Raw genomic sequence first — 17263 nt, 5'->3', positions numbered from 1 at the left:
GGAGGTGACGCATTCTCAATCCAAACTCCATTAACTCCACCTACAAGTGGAATCAAATCATTATCTACTATCAAAAAGATTTATAACAGAAAAAGAAAAGCTAAAAGTCCTCCAATAGGCAGATAGCGTAGCCTTTTTTCATTTCTTTCTGCCAATTTCACATTTAACATCATTACTACAAATAAGAATAGCACTGCAATTGCTCCAACATACACAACTAAAAAGATCATGGCAAAAACGTCTAAACCTAGTAACTGTTTTTTAAGGCGGCCAACCGCGTTAAAAAACACCAGTATTAGAAAGAAAACGGAATGCACTGGGTTTGTAGCTTGTATAACCATTAGACCTGAAACTAAAGCAAAAGTGGAAAACAGATAGAAAAGCGTATTCATATCACAAGAAATATTTTTTTCAAATATCTTGGGCTTGTAATATGTTGAATGTCAACATATTGCAAGCACAAGGCGCCTAACCTTGCTGAGCAAGTAGCGGTCGATATTGAAAAGCAGAAAGAAGTATTAAATTAAATGGAAGATTAGAAGTGCTAGTATATACACTGCCCTTATCCGCTCCGCGGCTGCAAGCACCATCTTTTTGCATAAGTATGGGCTCACTATTAATTGCCAAACTTGCTTTCAATGAGCAACCATTTTTTAGACTTGTCGTCGAATAAGCAGCGTTCGCTAGACTTTGTCTGGTGAGGTTGCAATCGCCATCAAAATAACTGGCGTTGTTTCTACTTAGTCTGGTGAAACCATCAGGCACTTTTCGCGAAGGTAAAACTAGCTTTGATTGCCCCATGCTTTTTTATCGTAAATGCGACTCTGAAAAAGAGAGCACTACATGGCAAGCCTTTTATCAGATCAAAAAGCTCAAATAAAAACTCAGCTTCAGGCAAGAGCAAAGGATTATTGATGCCTAAATTCGCGGCGTGAAAGCTTTTCTGTTTGTTTATAAACTTTGTCGCGGAGCTAATGTTTCTAGATTGATCTTGTATACGCGGAAGTACAAAAGTTATAACTTTATCAAGTAAAACATACATCTTGCTTCGATGTGTTGTAACCATACATCCAATCAAGCTTCCTTTTCTAAGTTTAAATCCCGCAACGGATTTTCGTGCTCGAGTAAATACGCCTTTGTGGCCTGTTAATAAAAAACAAGCTGCAAAACTGTAAAGAATATAGTTCTTCGAGCTTGTACTTTTTTAATAGCCTAAGTCGATGGATCATCGGTAACTACATAATATTGTCGCAATTGTAGAGTATTAAAAGATCCACTACAACAATATTGTTGTAATATTTATGTATTCGCGCTTTTTCCATAAATAAAGACTTGTTTAAATAAATGTTGAGCCACGATCGGCTTGCAAAGCCAGGGCCTAACTGCTATCAGCGTAGCTGATCGCCGCGACTCGCAGTTAGTTGCTTTGCTATCAGCGTGGCTGATAGCTATCTAGAAGCCGAAGACCTAACGGTGCGAGCAGGTCGACGATCGACCCAATAGCGTCATGGGCCTATCGGCCTATAGGCGCGGGTTGCGCGATAGTGCCTGTTTTAAAGAACACAGCACCGCGTTTGCCTCGCTCAGCAGGCACAGCAAGGCGTTATAGGCATACCCGATCGCGTCGATACGCGCGGTCCAGGCGGCTTGGCCCGGCCTGCAGCTTGTGCTACAAGCACAAGGCCTAGAAGCCTCCGCCATTCCACATAATCGGGTTCTTGCACAACAGCTGATCGCCGGGTTAGTTGCTTACCTTCGGTCCAAGCGGATTAAGTATGATACTTGTATACTTTTTCAATATATACATATATATATATATATATATATATATATATATATATATATATATATATATATATATATATATATATATATATATATATATATATATATATATATATGGAAAAGTCTTTCCAATGCCTATAGGCGAAAATGAATAGCGATTTCGCCTACCCTCATCACCTTCCAAATTTCATCACGCACTCACGATTGTTTGCTAGTGTTTTATTTTTAATTTTTTTTTTTACAAATCGGAGTGACCTAAAATTTGGAGATTACGCACATTTTATTGAGGCGCATCTAATAAAAATATAAAAAAAAATATCCACAAAAAAGAAATTGACCAAAATATCCCCGAAAATTTTTGGGGGGATTTTGGTCACATTTTTCATGTAAAATATTTTTTTTATAATTTTAGATGATTCCCCTATTTTTTAGGAAATACATGCTAAAACTTTCAAGTCATTCTGATTTGTAGAAAAAAAAAAGCAAAAAATGAAACACTACTAGATAATGATGACCGTGTGATGAAATTTGGACGGTGATGGGGGTAGGCAAAATCACTGTTCATTTTAGCCTAGACAGTGATTTCGCCTACCCCCATCACTGTCCAAATTTCATCGCGCGATCACGATTGTCTGGAAATATTTTATTTTTCGATTTTTTTCTACAAATCAGAATGACTTGAAATTTGGAGCGTGTATTCATCAAAAATAGGGGAATCTTCTAAAATTATAAAATCAATATTTTACATGAAATAAATTGACCAAAATACCCCCAAAATGTTTTGTGGGTATATTGGTCAATTTATTTTCACAGATAATTTCTTTTATATTTTTATTATATGCGCCTCAGTAAGATGTATATACTCTCCAACTTTTTGGTCATTTCAATTTGTAGAAAAAAATTAAAAATAAAACACTACTAGATAATCGTGACCGCACGATGAAATTTGGACGGTGATGAGGGTAGGCGAAACGTTGGAAACAATTTTCCATATATATATATATATAATATATATATATATATATATATAGGTGATAAGGGTAGGCGAAACGTTGGAAACAATTTTCCATATATATATATAAGAAAATTCTTCCCAATAGGCGAAAATTAACAGTGATTTCGCCTACCCTCATCACCATCCAAACTTCTTTGCATGATTAAAGTTATCCGGTAGTGTTTCAATTTTCATTGTTTTTCTACAAATCCAAATTATGTGAAGTTGAGCGTGTGTACATCTTAGTGAAGCGCACCTAATAAAAATATGAAAAAAATAATTCATAAAATATAAATTGACCAAAATACCCCCAATAAATTTTGGGGGTATTTTGATCAATTTATATTTTGTGAATTATTTTTTTCATATTTTTATTAGATGTTTCTCACTAATATGTATACATGCTCCAAATTTTAGATCATTTTGATTAGTTAAAAAAATAGAAAATGAAACACTATAGAAAAATTGTGACCGTACGATGCAGTTTGGATAGTGATGAGGGTAGAAAAAATCACTATTTATTTTCTCCTATAAGCGTTTTGTCGTATCTTTCATATATATATATATATATATATATATATATATATATATATATATATATATATATATATAGAGAGAGAGAGAGAGAGAGAGAGAGAGAGAGAGAGAGTCAATGTTGTACGCCCATACGCAAATGGCCCATATGGAATCTGGGTCATTCTGTGACCGATCTGATGCTCACAGATTTTCAATAGTGTTTGAATTTTAATTTTTCTTCTACAAAACCATATCACTTGAAATTTTAAGTGTGTAAATTTTTTTATAGAAAACAATATTGATTTATTTCATTTGAGTTTTTTAAAAAACTATTTTTCATAGATTCACCTATTTTTTAAGAACATATGTCTAAAATTTCAAGTGATTTGAATTTGTAGAAAAAAAATTAAAATTCAAATACTATTGGACATCCGTGATTGTCAGATCGGCCCATATTCAATCTGGGCCGTGGGCATTTACTGTAGCAGTACGCACCTGGGCACACATGATCTTTTCCCTTATATATATATATATATATATATATATATATATATACAGAGAGAGAGAGAGAGAGCAATGATCCAATGCACCGGTTGTATCATAGTATAATGCAACAACACTTCTAGAAAACCATGTTTGTGGTATTGTATAACTCCAAATTTTGTGCACACAAATTTTGTACACACACTCTCTCTTCATCTCAATAATCAATCTCCCCAAAAAAAAAAAGTTTAATTTGAACTCTAGATATGGTTAAAATGAGTCCCATCCAAAATCGAATCTAGACCATTTATTTTGTGAATTTCATGATCTTAACCTTTATAAGCTCAAAATCATGTTTTTCCTTCTTTAATATTGTTCATCTACTGATTATAAAGCCATCCAAAAGAATTGAAAATGAAAAAATCCTTCTAGGGCTTAGATCTAAGCATCTCACCAAAATGAACGGCCTATGTTAATTGGGCTAAAACACTACTTTCTAGGTTGTGTTTTCATTTTTGTGATTGTTCATTAGAATGAAAAGAGTGTATATTTCAAAATTTGGATCAAACAAATGGACATAAGATGGTTTTTTAAGGTCGTTGCATCATATTACTATACAACGATTGCACGAAATCATTGCCCATATATATAAGGAAAAGTTATATAGATCTGAGGCTCTAAAAAATTAAATTTAAGCTTAGCTAAAAAATTTCAATAGAAGAGGTTGTTTTGATGCCCAAATACCCTCAAATTGATCATCTCGAACTTAAAATGCATGGACATGAGAAAAACATAGATTTCAAGTTTAGAAATAGTGTATTTTGTAACTCATTTTTTGCCGTCAATTTTAATGATCTTCAAGTTTTTATAGATCTGTGGATCTACACTATTTTTTAAGCTTTAAACTTTATAAATAAATATAAAAATATATTTTAAGGCTATCGCAAAGATTTACAGTATTGAAACCACATTTCTTGGCACTATTTGAAAGTAGGCTCTAATTTTATTAATGTATATTTGTATTATATATAATATTATATATAATATTATTATTATATAATATTTATTATAATATTATATATAAATATATATATATATATATATATATATATTGTTAATATATATATTATTTTATTTATATCTAAATTGTATATTTTATATTATACTACAATATATCACAATAGAAAATGTATATTTTTTATTTACATTACATATATAATATATAAATATCATAAATTATATCATATATTATATTTAATACAAATATACATTAATAAAATAAATATAAAATATATTATATTATTTATTATATTATCTTATATATTTATATTATTTTATTTTATTTTATATCATATATATTATATTGTTATTTATATTATATATAATAAGAAAATTTTCAAATATATCCCCCATAGTTGTCTGTATTTCAAACTTACCTTTATTTTTTGTTTAATACAACTATATATGTTTCTAAATATTTTTGTAAAAGATGTTTTTACCCCTGTAACGGTTCTATTAGAGTCGTGGCTACTTGAAGGGTTCCTGAAACGCTTCAACCAGGCTCTGATGCATGAAGAAGCCTATACACTGTCACGGACATAGCAAGTTTGTGACGGTTGCCATGGCTCTAGCTTAGGCTTCATGGTGCACTAGAGTGCCAATAAACAGTCACAAACCTGCTATATCTGTGACGGTTGCCACGGCTCTATTAGAATCGTGGCGGCTCGGAGGTTCTTGGAACCCTTCGATCAGGCTTCCTGGTGCTCCAAGAAGCCTATAACCGTCATTGACATATAACTACGTGATGGTTGCCATGGCTCTAAGAGAACTAAGATGCAATCTGAAACATTCCTAAAAGCCATCATATGTAAAAATAGAGGTGATGGCATTGGGGTGGAGAGGGAGAGGGGCAATGGCAGCTAGGATGGAGAGGGGTGATGGTTGCTGATGAGAGGAAGAGGGGCGAGGTTGTTTAAAGAGCATTACAGATGTAATATATCCGTGGTGGGGGTAAAAGTGCTTTTATGCAAAAATCATTAGAAAATGGGTAGGGATGTATTAAATGAGAAAGAAAACTTCCGTGGTGGGGGTAAAAGTGCTTTTATGTAAAAATCATTAGGTAGGGATGTATTAAATGAGAAAGAAAAGGTCGAAAATAAGGGAACTACGCAGGATTTGATAATTTTTCATGTAATTTACATTGAACGCCTCGTAGATAAAGAACCCCTGAAAATCTTGAACACCTTTATAATGACAATAGATGCTCTCTTTCGATAGGTAGGGCGACCCATATTTTAAAAGAAAAAGCTTATATAAGGGTGAGGCCATAAACAATCAAATCGAGACACAACTCAACAATTCACTAGAGGTTGTTTTGATGCTAAAAAATTTTCAGATGGATCATCCCTACCTCAAGATGCATGGACATGAGAAAAAAATGGATTTCAAGTCTTAGAAATAGTATATTTTGTAATGCATTTTCTGGACTACCAATTTTCACGATTTTCAAGTATTCTTAGATTTGCTAGATCTACTATAACATTGAAGTTTAAAATTTTATAATTAGCGATAAAATAAATTTAAAAAGACGTTACCAAGATTTCCCGTACTAAAACAATGTCTTTCAATGTTGAAAGTGCATCTTACTTTGATTATTTTGGGTCTTAGTTTGATACAAACCATACCTTATTTTAATTTTTTCAAAAGATTAATAAATGATGACAGTCGTCATTGAGGTTGACCAATCAGTGTGTTTTGAGCTCTTTGTACATTGTAGTAGTGGTTAAAGGGAAATATTTCTATGTGACCCAACAACTTATAAGTGATATGTGTCCTCACTTTTTAGGTGTTTGATCTTTAATCAAACAGTTAGGATTGTTCATACCACAATGTCATATCACTGTTCTATTTTTCAGGTTTTTTCAACAAATAGTTTTTGAAGAAATTTGGGAGCCTCATCATAAAATTAGGGAAAAACTGAAAAAAACAAATTCTATAAAAATAAATGATCAAAATGCCCCTACAATTTTCATAAGTATTTTCGTATTTTTTCATCATCAGAAATGTTTTTTTATTAATTATATCTTGTGAGTCCGCATATCTCAAAGTTTTTCTTCAAAACTATTTATAGAATAAAAATAACAAATAAAAAACTATGAGCTGTCCGATCAAGATCTAACAATTAGACTCAAGTCATCTCAACCATCTACTCAGATCTAACGGCTGAGACTAGGGGTTCCATATACTATATATATGAGTAGCGTCACATAGAAAGCTTCCCCGTAGTAAAATATAGGGTAGGTTGCTCAATTTTTTTAATTTAAAATTGTTTGATATTTCAAACATCACGCCCTCGATCGATAGGGCAGTCAAATGTTCTTAAAATCGAAGCTGCCTAATGGGCCGCTCTAATATTTGGCGCATCAGATTGCCCAAGGAACTACAAAAGAAAAATAAAATAAAATATATCGTTCAACATAGAACTAGGGTAACACCGGAAAATCTAAAAAAAAAACATAAAAAACAAAGAAAAATGGTAAAAGTTGAATAGATTTATAAATACTTCATAATCTTGCAAATGGATGGTCCACATAACGCATCACAAGGGCACTATTTTCTTGACCTATTTTTCCTTTTCATATCTGTATATCTCGATGTCGAAATAGTCAATTGGAGGACTTTCAACCTCAAAACAACCTAGATTTTTTAAATGCATCTTGTTTCTATATTCATTAAAACTCAAGTAAACATTAACTTTTTCCTTTAGGGGCCGTTTGGGTACCTGAAAATCTATTACATGACAATAGATTACAAAAAAAATAATTGTTTGGGTACACTTTAATAGTAAGGAAATAGAAGGAGATTACCCAACATTTCTCAAAAAATCATGAAACCATTAGGCATTGGAAAGGGTTAAAAATCTATTATGAGCATGACGCGTAATCTCTAGGAAATGTTTCAGGCACCTCTTTTGCCCTATTCCCGCTTAAAATAAATGCTAAGCAGCCATTTTCTCTCTCTCAAATTGGTCTAAAGAATTTACCAAAGCGACGCTTATACTTGAGTCATAATAACTGGTTTGTATATGTGCTCCCTCCCTCTCTAAACCCGTCACCTCTCTCTTCAACCCTAGTAATTGGTTTGCATAAGGTGTTCCCTCTCTCTTTCAACCCTAGTAATTGGTTTGCATAAGGTGCTTCCTCTCTCTTTAAGCCCCTTTATTTGGACGTTTTCCTGTCAGCGGCTAATCTAACTAGAGAGGAGTACGTGAGTTGCTGCTTCTAAACTGAAGAGAGAGAAGCAGGAGTCCTAGTAAGCTCTACACCATCATAATAAAAAATTTCACACAACATAATCATTATAAGATATTAGTAAAAGCTCAATTGAAATAAGATATATCTTTAGTCTCCTCCAATGCCTCAAAAGTTTTGACTACAGTTACCAAACTTTCTAGTTTACTAATCAAACTTATTCCTATTTTGTAACCTGCACTATAAAGATTTTGAATTTGGTATCATAAATTTATTATTTAGTTTAAATTAAATAGAGAGACATTTGAAAGATTTCTATAAAAAAATAAATAAAAATAAGGCTTATCACAATAAAATCATATTATTCCATTCATATTATTCCAATGACTTATCATGTTGAAATCAAAGTTTAATCATGTTAGAAGACATGTGAATCCATGTAAGTGTCAAAGGCATGCAAAATAAGTAGGAAATGGTGTCATCATGACTTTAGAATGGTACAAGTTATTATAGAAAATCTTTTTGGAATGATGATGATGTTATTATTAGAAAATCATTTTGGAATAATGTGATGATAACTTTAGTTCTGCAATTCAATGGAATTTTGCAACAAAAAAAGAAAGAAATGATAGTTTATAGGAAAGTGCTGGTAAAATATTGGTAATGTATTTTCCGTATTTCTTTCAGACATAGCCAAACAGTAGCAATGTATTTCTCAGGTTGCATCTAAATACTACCCAAACAGTAATACTGTATTTGCAGGTAATAAATTAGGCAGAAATGTATTACGCCAGTTATATATTTCATAAACAATATATTTCCAGGTATCCAAACGCAGTACTATATTACACTAGTAATATATTTCACAGACACTACACTTCCATTAGGGTACGTTTGGTTCACGTGTAAAATAAAACCACACCTGTTGAGGTGGGGAAACATTCCTAGTGCATTTGTTTTCACATGCAAACTCACTATTTACTATTTACTATTTACTATCTTTTTCTAGTTTTTTTTTTAAAAAAGATGTTTTTACCCTGTTACAATTTTATTAGAGTTGTAACGGCTCAAAGGGTTTCTAGAACTCTTAGGCCAGGCTTCCTGATATATTAAGAAGCCTATAAACCATCATAGACATAGCAGGTCTGTGACGATCCCCATAGAGCTGTGGTGGCTCAGGCTTCCTGATGCACTAGAAGGCTTTTAAACCATCATGGACCTGCTATGTTTGTAATGGTTGCCACAACTATATTAGAGCCGTGGCAGTTTGAAGGGTTCCTAAAACCCTTCGACCAGGCTTCTTGGTGCTCTAGGAAGCCTATAACCATCACGGACATAGCACTTCGGGATGGTCACCACGACTCTAATAAAACTATGGTGCAATCTGAAACATTCGTAAAAGCCTTCAGATGTAAAAATAGGGGTGATGGCACTGGGATGGAAAGGGAGAGGGGCGATGGCTACTAGGACAGAGTGGGAGAGGGGTGATGGCTGCTGATGAGAGGAAGAGGAGTGAGAGTTTGTTTAAGGAGTGTCACAGATGTAATAGATCCGTGAAGGGGGTAGAAAGAGGAGGGGATGTATTAAATGAGAAAGAAATGTAAGTTCAAAATAAAGGGAACTATAGGGAATCTATTTAATAATTTATCTAATAACATTAGACTGTTTAATTTATTTATTTTTTAATTTAGAAGTTTTTTGCCCCGTTCAAATCCATGATATGAAATGATAGGTAGCCTATTTTTTCTAGTACGAGACAATCCTCAAAATAGGCCAGTCCGATATTCGTAGAGGTGGCAATGGACTCGGACCCGACCCATACCTGCTGTGTATACCCGACACGGGTCCGGGTGTAGGTCCAAGTTTTGGACCTGTGGGTAGGGTCTGGGTTCAATAAAGGATACCCAGATAGTCTCGGGTTTTGGTACGGTTTCAGCTATACCCAACCCGACAGGTATGAAGACTCGAATTTTTAGTTTACCTAAAAGCCAAAGCTCCAATCCTAAAATCATTTCAATACTTTTCGTCTTCCCCTGGTACCCCAAACGACCAAACCCCATCGCCATCCTCCCTCTCTGCAATTCTCCCTCTCTCAGTTTCTTAAAGACATATCTCTTTCTCTCTGGATCTCAAATGTCTCTCTCTCATAGCCCACCCCTAAAAAATCAGTTCTCTATTGCTCACTATTGTAAGCTACAAAAAAGCAGCTCATAGTAAGGGTGGCAATGGACCCGATCAGACTCGGGATAGACCCGAGACCCGACGGGTACGGATATGGGTCCAACTTTTTGACCTGAAGGGTCAGGTCCGAGTCCAAAACCTAAACCCGAATACATTTGGGTCTGGATCCGGGTTCAGCCGGACTTGACCCATAACCAACCCATTGTCACCCTATATATTCGGGGGATTGGACTGCCCCGGAAACTATGGAAACTTAAAAATAGAAAATACCCCCTAGAAATAAAATATTTATTAAAGATATGGTCCATTTCCACATCGAATCTAGGGCAAAAATAGAAAATTAAAAAACCAAAGGAAAGAAAAGCAAAGAAAAAGAACTGGGGTAGTTTCATAAATTTAACCCGTCCGTAGGTAAAATTCCAGTAGATTTTTGGGGATAATTTCCGACATTAAAACGGCATATTTCGGCTCGATCTGAAGGTAAGATTCACGCCTTATACAAGCTGCACCCCTGTTTAGAGGTCAGCCGATTCTTTTCGCTATCTTCCGTCCATCAATTCTAATCCTTATAAGCCAAAAGCGTGCCATATTTTCCTGAAAATGGTATATTTTCCTAAAAATGGTTTTGCATTTGAAGAGCATAGGGATGAATAGAAGCTTTTTCAGAGAAAATATTTCATCGATGGTTTTTAGTTTGAGGAGTGTAGGAATGAATGAGTGCTTCGGCTTAATGTGTCTCTCATAGCTTAAACTCCTACAAAATGGTGAACAGAAATCTCACGGTGGCTTAATGAAAATGGGTTTCCCCAACTTTTCAGAAAAAAGGGATTGCTCAGACAAAATTTAGGAAAACCCAAAAGCGTTTGGAATGGACGAGTTAAATAAGTGAATATACAAGGTTCAGAGAGTTAGATAGAGATGGAGGTGGTGAGTCATGGGTGAAGCTCTCAGGAAGACCTTCAAGGTTCTGATCAGTTCATCAAACTCGAAATTCTCTCTCCTCGAATCGAGAATGGCTCACTCTCTCTCTATAAAGTCCGGCTTTCTCCGAGAGACACAAGTACAAACCAGTCTCATTAAGGTCTATTCAAAATTCAGATGCTTAGGAGATGCCCACAAAGTATTCAGTGAAATTATCGAACCAGATATTTTCCAATGGACCCTGCTAATTAATGAGTACACACAGAACAGTAGACCCATTGAAGCTTTACAACTTCTTTCTTTGATGCTAAGAAATGGGGTGACCCCAAATTGCTTCACTTTTGCTAGTGCCTCAATGGCGTGCTCAAGCCTTGGAGACTTGACCACAGCTAAAGTGATCCATGGACTGATTTCTCAATGCAGGTATGATCATGACATTGTCTTGGCCAACTCCATCATCCACATGTATGCCAAATGTGGTGGCATGGAGGAGGCATGCAGGGCCTATGATATGATGCCACATAAGGACCATGTAACCCATAACATCATCCTTGGTGCTTATGTGCGTGCCGGGGACATGGCCACGGCAGCCAACTTTCTTCATTCATCACCTTTTAAGGGAGACATCCTCAGTTGGAACACAGTCATCTCAGGGTGCCTGAGAAAAGGGCTTGGTCTGTTAGGTTTGGAGCTTTTCTATGAGATGAGTGATGTAGGCCTGAGGCCAAATGCATATACTCTTAGCTTGTGTCTGGCTCTTTTCGGAAGACTAGCTCTGTTAGAGCTTGGAAAGGAGACACATGCTCTAGTTATAAGACTTGGGTTTTATTCCGATTCAGTTATTGGCAATTCACTTATTGATATGTACTCCAAATGTGGAGAGTTGCAGCGTGCTACGCGTATGTTTGTGCTCATCTCAGAGGACCCAAATACTAATTTTGCTGATTGCCAAGGTGTCATTGCAGTAGAAAATTCACTACAAGTCCCTTGGAGCTCCATGGTTGCAGGATATGCACAGAATGGAATGGGCGAAGACGCTCTGAAACTTTTTATCAAGATGCTTCATAAAGGGCTTAAATCAAATGTGTTCACCTTGACTAGCTTATCCATGGCCTGTGCTGAAATGGGCATCTTAAATTTGGCAGCAATGGTCCATGCCCAAATAACAAAGACTACCTCTTTTTTTGATGATGTGGTATTAGGAAGTGCAGCCGTTGATATGTACGCAAAGTGCGGTGCCATACATGAGGCCCTAGGAATTTTCAATGCTATGAAATATCATAACCTTGTGTCATGGACCTCAATAATTGCAGGTTGTGCACAACATGGTCTAGGATTAGAGGCCATTCGCTTGTTTGAAACAATGATCAAAGAGGGCATAAAGCCTAACGAAATAAGCTTTGTGGGGTTGCTTTGCGCTTGTAGCCAAGCAGGCCTAGTATCACAAGGCCTCCAATATTTCAAATCCATGACAGAAGATTATGGGGTTGCTCCTGGTTTGGAACACTACACTTGTATGGTTCATCTTCTCGGGAGGGCTGGCCTGCTGAAAGAAGCAGAAGAATTCATTTTTAGAAATCACATCTCAGACCAGGTTGTTGTGTGGACTGCACTCTTATCAGCTTGCAGAATTCACAATAGCTTCAAGATGGGGAGGTGGGTTTCTGAGAAAATATCTCAGCTCGAACCTTTTAATGCCGGGTCATATGTCTTGTTATCGAATATGTATGCTAATTCGAGTAGGTGGGGGGATGCTGCAAATGTGCGGAACATGATGAGGGGGAAAGGGGTGGAAAAGAAACCTGGTCGATCATGGATTCCAGTCAAGAATGTCATTCATTCCTTTGTTTCTGGAGATAGATCACATCATCTAACTGATGACATTTATTGCTGCTTAGAGAGGTTAATGGCAAGAATTAGGGAAGTGGGTTACTTTGCTTCAACTGGTTTAGTGATGCATGATGTGGAAGAAGAGCAAGGGGAGGTTATTCTTAGGCACCATAGTGAGAAACTTGCAGTTGCCTTTGGGATCATTAGTATTCCTTGTGGTTTACCTATTCGAGTCATGAAAAACCTTCGGGTTTGCAACGACTGTCATACTGCGATTGGATTGATCTCTCAAGTTACAGGAAGGGAGATTATTTTGAGAGATGCACACCGTTTTCATACTTTTAGGGATGGACAGTGTTCTTGTGGAAGCTATTGGTAAAGCTATGTTCTAATTTTGATGGTAAATGCTAAAGTCTCCTGCCCTAAAGGAGAAAACTAGGTTTCCAAAAACAAGCCGACTCATCAACGCTAATAAATTTCTAGAAAACCCACTTCTCTAGTCCCTTCTATAGAACTTGTATTTGTCATGACTTTCTCCTTCGATGCCCATTAATAGGTCGACATCCTAAAGAAATTACCTGACCCGTGTACTGCATAAATCATCCAGAAAACTTTTAATGCCTAATAACCTCTTTTAAGATCCTACGGAACTTTGATAGGATTCTCTGAGACAGTATGCTTTTTAATTCCTCCATCAAAAACATTTCTTCTAGATGCTAGAAAGCAAGCTATGAGATCTTTTATATTAATAATGAACGTGAAGACGACATGCATAACAAGTTTCTTAGGATAATACACAAGTCTCCCAAAGCTCGGAATTTAGGGTTTTTAATGATTCAGGGTGATTTTAAATGCAGACTACCTTAGTCACACTACAGACTCAGTACATGTATGCAAGAAAAGAAATAAATTGTGAAGTGAAATTGTTCATTAGTGTGTTTAAACACTCAGTGACTCTGACTCGGACTTGCCTGAGTCATTTGGAATCAGTACCTTCCTTGTTCCTAGTGACACGGGCTTGGGTTTGCCCGAATAGTGACCAAATCCACCCGTGTCTTACCAAGTCTATCTAAATCTTCATAAAACAATGATTCTGGTCCAAGTCTTGACCAGACGACCTCGGGAATCGCCTTGCTAACTTAGACCCGGACTTGCCCAATTCCGGTTTTAAGACACTATTCATTACTAAAAGTAATAAATGTTTATTGGAAAGTACGCCATGGAGTATTGGTGTATGATGCTTGGTACACCTTCTGTTCCTCTTTAGGTCGAAATTGAGAGTTTTTACTGATTCAGGGTGATTTTAAATTTTGCAAACTTGCTTAGTCAAACCATAGGCTCAATACATTTATGCTAGGAAAGAAATACATTGGGAAATGAAATTGTTCATTGCCGTGTTTAAACACTTAGAAACCCTGACTCGGACTTGCTCGGGTCATTTGGAATTGGTACCTTCCTTGTTCCTGATGACACCAGCTTAGGTTGCAGTATTGGCTGTCAACCTGTGTGTTCTCCTAGTCTACCCAAACATTCATTTAACAATGATTTTGGTTCTTGGCTAATCTAACCAGTAACTGTCCATGCTAACTAGGAGCCGGCTTGCCTGGTTCCAAGTTTTAAAACAATATTCAATAGTAAAAGAAATAAGAGGACTACAAGAAAGTATGCCACAATACTGCTGGTGTATGATCTTGGGAAACCACATGAACCTTCTGTTCCTGATGATGAACAGCGGAGATTAACCACACTGTGGTGAATATCCTAGTATAGTTAATCTTTATCATCCACCATCGGAAACCTATTGCGGATGCCCCCATAGTGAACCATGTATTCAAATTTTTGTATGGTATAACATTCCAATATGAAACAAATGACTTTCTAATTACAGAAGTCAGCATTCACTAAAGATTGTGATATCAACCTCTGTAACCCACACTTACATCCTTTTCAAGCATTGACTTGGATATTGCCATGTTTGGAACGTAGGTGATATGCAAAGCTTTCAACCATTCAGGAGTTGCCATGTTAACTATCCAATGAAATTGTAACTTGGAAGTGGAGCAAGAAAAACTCTTTTTGCACTCTCCTTCCATGAGCCTGAGATTGTTACTTGGAAGTGGGGTAAAAGAAACTCTTTTCACTCTCTTTCCTTAAGAGCACAACCTTTTTTTTTATTCCCACACTTTGAACCATTCCAAGCCTTCTATAAAGCATTTTAAATAATGGGCTTCCTAAACTTATTTGTCTATGCACATCTTGGTAAATTAATATTTCTTTGACGCCTAATTTAATTCGTCCTGATCTCCAATTTTATGCTCACAAATCATTCCCTCTCACTGTTGGTTCTTTGGATCCTGAGAAGTAGAACTTTACCAATATTCTTAATGATCCTATTCCTTTGTCAGTTTGGATCTGTTTCTGATATTGCATTGCAGAACCTTCTAAATTGAGTTTAAGGACTTCAACCCAAATGTAATTTACCATTCTCATAGTTGCTCAAGAGACATGAAATCCAAAAGGTAGTAAGCTCAAGACACAAGCCTAGGTAATAATGGAGGTGATGGGGCCATTGGTCTTGGCAGAAAGCATTAAAACAGGGCCCTAACACTAAGCAACACTTGCGTCCTTACTTCTTTTGAGTGGAAAGCAACACATGCATAGACTTCATGCTATGGATTGCAGTTCCAGTGATGAACAGTTCATGATTGCACCAATACAAACTTGCATTTACTTATCCATGTGCAAGAGAAATCTCTTCCATTGGTCGAAACAAATGGGTCCCACATGCGTCGCAGCACGTGTAGTCTAATATGTACATGGAAGACAAAAAAATATCATAAAAGAAGACGAGCAGATGTTTGTCTTCCATTATTAAAACTTCCAAGAAGCATCAGAGTGTCAACCCTCAAAGAAGGATGTGATGTGGTCCTTCAATACACATTTCTCACATCGATAAAATGCCCATTCCTGTTTACAAAAATGCCCAACTCGCCCCAGTTCCATCTAAGAGCACCTGCTCCTCTGGGAGCATACTCCATACGAATGTTGAAACCATGGCTCGGGGATGGGACTCGGCCTATGCCTGAACCGAGTAACTGGGGCTCTGGGTTACTCAGCCCAAGTTGGACCGAGTCCGGGCAAGCCAAAAAGTATTAAACAGATAAAAAAGTACACATAAAACCCCCCCAAAAATAAGAAAAATATATTTAAAAGTAAATTAAACAAAACACAATGATGTTAAAAAAAACAGTGAAAAAATGCATTTCGAAAAAATTAATGTGCTTGGGGAGAGGGATATTTTAAAAATAACCCAAGGGATATTATAGAAATAACCCAAAAAAGGGAAAATTCATACACTTTCCAATCTCTGCCGAAATGATAGAAAACATTAAAAAGAATATACATTACAAATAAATTTATTATTTTTTGGATATTTATAAATGTGTTTTGAATTTTTGTAAGATCCCCAAGTTGGACCATCCAACTCGAGACTACTTTGACTCGCCTCTCTCCAGGGTAGCAGGCGAGTCAGAGTTGGTTCGCCCGAGTTTCTGCACATTGCTTCATACTTGCACTATCCGGTGAAACTCTCTTGAATGGTTTTTTTTGGATCTTAAATTTTGAGATCCATTTAAAAATCCCCAAATGAGTGTTTAATTTGGATTTTAGATCTTAAAAATTAGACCGTCTTTGTTCAATCTTATATTGTATTTTTTCAGACACATACATAATAATTCTTCAATTTTTATTTTTTTTTGTGGTTTGTCACTAAATTGAAGATACTTTTAGATTAACATTTACTGAAATGGTAAACCAAGGAAATGCTCATAATCTTTCGACTTTAGAGAGTGACCAAGCTTCAAAGAATATAGGAGGAGCATTTTAGATGTTTTAGTCCATGAAAGAGTGTTTGTCATGAGATTATAGAGAAGAAAAAACGATTCCCCTACAAATTTATTAAAACAAGATTAAGGAAAATAAAAATGAACCCTACTCATGTTTGAGAAAATAGATTCTCTGGTTCACCAATTACCAAAACACAGGCTTAGAAATGAAGTAACACCTTTCTATCTACTAGCTTAGATTTACATCTCCATCAGTTAAATCCCTTGCACTTTACTCATATTCATATTCTAGAAAGAGTCGAACCCAAGACAAAGTGAAAAAGGAAAATAGACCCACCATGAAAAGGAAAAAGACCCCAAAAAAAACAGAGTGCATTTGGCATAGACCTTCTTGCTCCACAAGCAAAAGAAAACAAAAGAAAAAACAAAGAAAAACGAAAAGAAACAGTAAAAAATGA

At 35.9% G+C, this 17263-nt stretch overlaps 1 pseudogene across 1 annotated transcript; it reads left to right on the top strand.

The window, feature by feature from the left end:
• The first annotated feature begins 10538 nt into the window (after window positions 1-10538).
• On the top strand, window positions 10539-13410 carry LOC105420341 (putative pentatricopeptide repeat-containing protein At3g23330 pseudogene; annotated as a pseudogene). The gene has a single exon (XR_016057839.1). The product of XR_016057839.1 is annotated as a putative pentatricopeptide repeat-containing protein At3g23330 pseudogene (transcript).
• The last annotated feature ends 3853 nt before the right edge of the window (window positions 13411-17263 follow it).

This window comes from Amborella trichopoda, chromosome 6 (assembly GCF_054954075.1).
Source record: "Amborella trichopoda isolate Santa Cruz 75 chromosome 6, AtrichopodaSantaCruz75HAP2 v2.0, whole genome shotgun sequence".
NCBI lineage: Eukaryota > Viridiplantae > Streptophyta > Magnoliopsida > Amborellales > Amborellaceae > Amborella > Amborella trichopoda.
This window is presented reverse-complemented; position numbering and strand designations above follow the sequence as displayed.